This window comes from Ursus maritimus, unplaced genomic scaffold (genome assembly GCF_017311325.1).
Source record: "Ursus maritimus isolate PB19 unplaced genomic scaffold, ASM1731132v1 scaffold_13, whole genome shotgun sequence".
NCBI lineage: Eukaryota > Metazoa > Chordata > Mammalia > Carnivora > Ursidae > Ursus > Ursus maritimus.
This window is the reverse complement of record NW_024423675.1, coordinates 44820088-44827196: the sequence shown is the minus strand read 5'-3', so window position 1 is coordinate 44827196 and position 7109 is coordinate 44820088.

The window sequence follows — 7109 nt, the reverse complement described above, 5'->3', positions numbered from 1 at the left end:
ACAATCCAAATGTCCATCAAGTGATGAATGATAAACAAAATGTGGTCTACCCATGCATGGAACTATTCTTCAGCCACAAAAAGAAATGAAGTACTAATACATGATACCTGCTATAATATAGGTGACTGTTGAAGAATTATGCAAGTGAAAGAAACCAGTTATAAAGACCACATATTGTATGATTCCATTTATATGGAAATCTCCAAGAATAGGCAAATTGTAGAGAGAGCAGAATGTAGACCAGTGATTGCTTTAGGACAGTTATTGTGTGTGGGGTGATAACTAAAGTGTATGGGGTTTGAGGTGATGGAAGTGTTCTAAGATTTACTGTGATGATAGTCATGCAACTTTTGAGTCTAAAAATTACATCTAATTGTACACTGTACATAGGTGGAATAATATGGTAGGTGAATTACAATTCAATAAATCTGTTATATAAAGAAAAAATAGATGACCTTAATAGCCACTATCTAATAAAGAAATTAAATTCCTTATTATAAAACCTTCCCAAAGAAAATTCCAGTCCCAGATACATTCATTGGTGATTTTACTTAACATTTTAGGAAAAATAGATCAGTTTTACAAAATCCTTTCTAAAAACTATAAGAGAGAAAGAAAGCCTTCACAATTCATTCTATGAGAGGTTACCATCACCGTGATACCAAAACTGAAAGGCACGACAAGAAAAGAAAGCTACATACCAATATTACTAATGAATATAGTTGTAAAATCCTTAACACAATTTTAGCGCCAAATGGTCCAGCAATATATGATAATAATAAACATCATGACTGTTATTTGGCCTGAATTTTGTCCCCTCCAAAATTCATATTTTAGAGCCTAACCTCAAGGTAACTGCAGTTGGAGAGAGGGGCCTTACGGAGATATACCTAAGGGTAGGTGAAGTCATAAGCCGGGCCTAATCCCATGGGACTGATGCCCTTAAAAAGAGGGAGAGATGCCGAGATCTTTCTTCGTGCACCAGGAGGAAAGGCCATATGAGAACTCAGCAAAAACATGGATGTCTGCAAACCAGGAAGAGAGTCTCACGAGAACCATATGCTGCTAATGCCTCGATCTTGGACTTCCAGACTCGAAAGGTGAGATAGTAGTTTCTGCTTGTTTAAGCCCCTAGTCTGCAGTATTCTGTTAGGCAGCCCCAGGACACTTCAACCAATAATGACCAAATGGAGTATATCAGGAATGTAAGTTTAGATTAACATTAAAAATTGCTGATTTTCACCATATTAACTGACTTTAAAAAAAGAAAAGAAAAATAATCATGATATCTCAACATGACATAGAAAGAACATTTGACAGTTTTCAACAATCACGCACGAAAAAAAATGTTTCAGCAAACTAATGAAAGTGTAGATTGCTCTGGGTAGCATGGACATTTTAACTGTGTTAATTCTTCTGATCCATGAGCATGGAATATTTTTCCATCTTTTTGTGTCTTCTTCAATGTCTTTCAAGAGTGATTTGTAGTTTCTAGAATATAGATCCTTTATGTCTCTGGTTAAGTTAATTATGAGATAACGTTTGATTTCTGGTGCTGTTGTAAATGGAATGGATTCCTTTTTTTTTTTTTTTAAAGATTTTATTTATTTATGTGACAGAGACAGCCAGCGAGAGAGGGAACACAGCAGCGGGAGTGGGAGAGGAAGAAGCAGGCTCATAGCGGAGGAGCCCGATGTGGGACTCGATCCCGGTACGCCGGGATCACGCCCTGAGCCGAAGGCAGACGCTTTAACGACTGCGCTACCCAGGCGCCCCTGGAATGGATTCCTTGATTTCTCTTTCTTCAGTCTCATTGTTCGTGTATAGAAATGCAATTGATTTCCGAGCATTGATTTCGTATCCCGCCACGTTAGTGAATTGCTCTATAACTTCTAGTAATTTGGGGGTGGATTCTTTTGGGTTTTCCGTTATAGATTATCATGTCATCTGCGAAGAGAGACAGTTTGACTTCTTTGCTGATATGGGTACATTTTATCCCTTTTTGTTGTCTGATTGCTGTTGCAAGGACTTCTAGTACTATGTTGAACAATAATGGCGAGAGTGGGCATCCTTGTCGTGTTCCTGATCTTAAGGGAAAGGCTTCCAGCTTTTCCCCATTGAGAATGTTATTTTCTGTAGGCTTTTCATAGATGGTTTTTATGAGATTGAGGAATGTACCCTCTATCCCTACACTCTGAAGGGTTTTAATCAGGAAAGGATGCTGTATTTTGTCAAATGCTTTTTCTGCATCAATTGAGAGGATCATATGGTTCTTGTCTTTTCTTAGTGTGGTCTATCACACTGATGGATTTGCGAATGTTGAACCACCCTTGCATCCCAGGGATGAATCCCACTTGGTCGTGATGGATAATCCTTTTAATGTACTGTTGGATTCTATTAGCTAGGATCTTGTTGAGAATTTTGGCTTCCATATTCATCAGGGATATTGGTCTGTAATTCTCCTTTTTGATGGGGTCTTTGCCTGGTTTGGGGATCAAGGTAATAGTGGCCTCATAGAATGAGTTTGGTAGTTTTCCTTCTGTTTCTATTTTTTGAAACAGCTTTAGGAGAATAGGTATTATTTCTTCTTTGAATGTTTGGTAGAATTCCCTGGGGAATCCATCAGGCCCTGGAGTTTTGTTTTTCGAAAGGTTTTTAATCACTGCTTCAATCTCTTCATAATTAATTGGTCTGTTTAAAAAATCAATTTCTTCCTGTTTCAGTCTTGGTAGTTTATAGGTTTCCAGGAAGGCATCCATCTCTTCCAGGTTGCTTAATTTATTGGCATAAAGCTGTTGATAAAAGTTTCTAATGATCCTTCCTATTTCCTTGGTGTTGGTTGTGACCTCTCCCTTTTCATTCATAATTTTATTAATTTGGGTTCTTTCTCTATTCTTTTGGAAAAGTCTGGCCAGTGGCTTATCAATCTTATTCTTTTAAAGAACCAGCTTCTGGTTTTGTTTCCTATTTTATTAATTTCTGCTCTTTGTCTTTTCTTTTTTCTTTTAACTTATTTTTCTGGTCTGAGGGCTCTAAATTTCTTGAGATGAATGCTCAACTCTGGACATTTTTAGTCTTACCTTTTTTATGAGCAGTTAGGGCTATAAGTTACCCTCAGACTATTGCTTTAGTGCATCCTCCAAATTTTGTTATATTGAACTTTTATTATTTAGTTCTGAGTATTTTTGAATTTCAGTTATTTTTATTTGGCCCAAGCCTTAGACATGCATTTAATTTCTACCAGTCAGACAGTTTTCTATTTATACTTGTTTTTGATTTATAAATAAGTTTCATTATTTTTAGAGAATATTTTGATGTGATAGTAGTTCTTTAAGATTTTATAGCTTAATAAAAATATGTGGTTAGTTTTTCTTTAAGTGTTCCATGTGTGGTTGAAAACCAACTAATTGTTGGCTGTGGGGTTCTGAATATGTTAATGAGACCTCTCCCCCACCCCCGGGCCAAAGAATGAGAAGAGCTTAGATCACCTTAGCTCTACCCCCCTCCCTTGAATGACTTGATATTTTAGTTGTTTTTTTCTTTTAATAGACTTAATTTGTTTTCCAGTAGTTTTAGGTTTATAGAAAAAATTGAGCAAAAGGTACAGAATTCCTATATACCCCTTCACCCCCCCCCCATTTTCCCCTATTTTTAACAGCATGCATTAGTGTGGTACATTTGTTACAATCGATGAACCAATATTAATACATTATTATTAACTATATTAATTAATGTCCTTCATTTTCGCTCTATTGTACATTCTATGGGATTTGACAAATGTACAATGACATGTGTCCACCTTTACAGTATCATACAGAAACCATACATGGTTTCACTGCCCGAAAAATTCCCTGTGTTTTGCCTGTTCATCCCTTCCTCCACCCCCACACCCTGGCAACCACTTATCTTTGTACTGTCTCCATAGTTTTGCCTTTTCTAAAATGTCATATAGTTGGAATCATACAATATGTAGCCTTTCCAGATTGGCTTCTTTCACTTAGCAATGTGCTTTTAATGTTTCTTCATGTCTTTTTGTAGCTTGATAGTTCATTTCAGTTTTGTTCTTTTTAAAGTCCAAATATAAGCTACTGTTGTCAGATATTCTTGTTTAGATTTACCTATATATTTACAAATTCCTTGGCTTACTAACCTTCTTGCATCTTGGACTTTCCTTCAGAAATCATTATCCATCTTCCTTTTATGAAGGAATAAAATCACTCTTTAAAAAATGTGTATCTTTATTTCATTCTCATTATTAAATGATAGATTTTCTGAGCAAATATTTCTAGATCAACGGGTATTTTTATCAGTATTTTGAAGATAATTATACTGATGGCTTCAGTAGCTGTTGTTAAGAAGCTAATTATAATTGCTATGTCCTTGTAACTGGTCTGTCTACTGTCTGGTTGCCTTTAAAGTTTTCTCTTTGCTTTTGGTCTTTACTATCATTATGCAGTTAAAGGTGAAGATATTTTATTTAAATCTTACAAGTTTATACATCTATAGTTCATGTCTTTATTGGCTTTTGGAAACTTTGGAATTACTATCCTGTTGCTTTTCTTTCATTCCTTTTGAGACTGTTACTAAATATATTTGAGATCTTTTCATTCCGTTCTCCATATCTTTTAACTTCTCTCTTCTCTTCCCAGCTTCCATAGCTGTCATTCTGCATTTATTGACTGGTTAGTAAATTCTCTTCTCCTTGGAGTCTTATTAGCTGTGAAACACATCCACTCTTAAGTTTTAAATTTGATCAATGATATTTTTCATTTCTAGATGGTTTAGGGTTTTTCCCCTTAAAAGTGGTTGGCAATTCTTTATAGTCTCTTATTCCTAGATTTTGTTTCTGGAATCTGCTATTTCTTATAACTTCATTTCTTTATCTGGTTATTTAAATATCTGAATCCTTTAGAGTCAAAGTCTGTTTATTTTTGCTTAACTTCTCTCAGAGTGAGAATGAATTTTCCCTATGTGTTTGGTAATTTGAGTTCATGTTTTGTTGAACGTCATCTGTGAGAATCCTGAGATATAAATTGAAGGTGCTTTCTCTCTCTCTCTCTTTTTTTTTTTTTAAGATTTTATTTATTTATTTGACAGAGAGGCAGCCAGTGAGAGAGGGAACACAAGCAGGGGGAGTGGGAGAGGAAGAAGCAGGCTTCCAGCAGAGGAGCCTGATGTGGGGCTTGATCCCAGAACGCCGGGATCACGTCCTGAGCCGAAGGCAGATGCTTAAGGACTGCGTCACCCAGGCGCCCCTGAAGGTGCTTTCCCTAGAGATGATTTGCAATCAGTACTGATGGACCCAACATCAGCATGGGATTACTTCAACTACACTTGGGAATTCCGGGTTAAATGTGGGAGTTGCAGATTTAGCTTGTTTGCCCTGTCGAAAGCCTCAGGCTCAGCCTTCCAATTCCATGGTGATCTCTCTTCCAGTTTCATATGCACATCACCTTGCCTGGTCAGATTCTCAAGTGTCCTGCTGTGCATTGCTACAGGATGGAACATTTCTTTATCTTATTTGATCATGCAGCTTTTTTTGGGGGGGGGGGCACATTTTCACATCTAGTTTTCCAGTGAACATTGCTTAAGTTCTAGTCCAACCCCTTCATTTTATAGAGAGGAAACTGAAGCTGTGTGATTGGGCCAGTGTTTCACAATGAGTCTGTGCTAGAGTGAGGGAAAAATCCTTTACATCACATAACCAACATGCTTTCAAACCCTGGAAAGTCCATTAGTAGAACATCCATTTCTTCCCTAGCGAAGGTGTTCTTGTATGTGACGTGTCTCACCATCGGACATGTTTCTAAGAGCTGACTATCTTGGGGCAGTTTTGTATTTGGGGCAGATATTTGTTAAAATATGTAAGTAAAATCTTACATTGTTTTTAGTAGTGAGAGCAGTGAGATTGATAATGAAAGGTTTAGATACTGTTCTGGGTTAGGGGATGTGCTGTGTAGTTTCCCAAAAGTTAGGCTAGGTGATTTAGAAAGATATTTGTATACTCTAGGGTATTGCTTTTGAAATATGGAGGGGCAAGGCATTAATAAGTTCATGGCTCAATTTATCCAGATGAAAGCCTTTGAATTGAAATGTGCATTATTTAACAGCCCCATTTTTTTGACATACAATTGGGATACTGGTGATTTAATTTGGGGATATTGGGTTTGAAATGCCAAGTTAAATCTGCTTTCTCATTTTAAGGCTCATTACTTAAGCAGCATTTATAACTGAAAATTTTGCTGAATCATGTTTTAATTTCTTGCCTTTATATGTTGTACTTATATTTTACACATATTTTTAAGACTTTTGCTGGTAGTTCTCCCTGCAAATAGATATTTGTTATGATTGTTATAATGAGCAGTTTATAATGAGTTGAAATTGGGAACCCTTATCCCTTAGTCATGAGTTATAGAATACTGTTGTTTGGAGGATTCTTAGGTAGTGGCGTCTAAGTTCAGGGCTTCAAATTCTAAATTAACCTCCCAGCAAGTGGTATAGATCCTTTATTACTTGGTAATATTTTTGTCATTTCTTGAGCAAGCATTTCTATTGAGTATTTTTATTAGTATTATTATTAATTTTTTGAGTTTTAATTCTAGTTAACATATAGTGGCATATTAATTTCAGGTGTACAATATAGTGATTCAACAATTCCATACATCACCCGTGCTCCTCGTGACAAGTACACTCCTTAATGTCCATCACCTATTTCACCCATCCCTCCCTCCCCTCCAGAAACTGTCAGTTCCCTGTAGTTAATAGTATGTTTCTTGGTTTTCCTCTTTTTTTTTCCCTCTCTCTCTCTCTCTCTCTCTCTCCTTTCCCCTTTGCTCATTTGTTTCTTAAATTCCACATGAGTAAAATCGTATGGTATTTGTCTTTCCCTGACTGACTTATTTCTCTAGGTCCCTCCATGTGGTTGTAAATGGCAAGATTTCATTCTTTCTTAGGGCTGAGTAAAATTTTTATTGGATATTTGTTAAATTCTAGGCATTAACAAGTATTTTTTTTTTAATTTTAAAGATCTTATTTATTTATTTGACAGAGAGAGACAGCGAGAGATGGAACACAAGCAGGGGGAGTAGGAGAGGAAGAAGCAAGCTCAT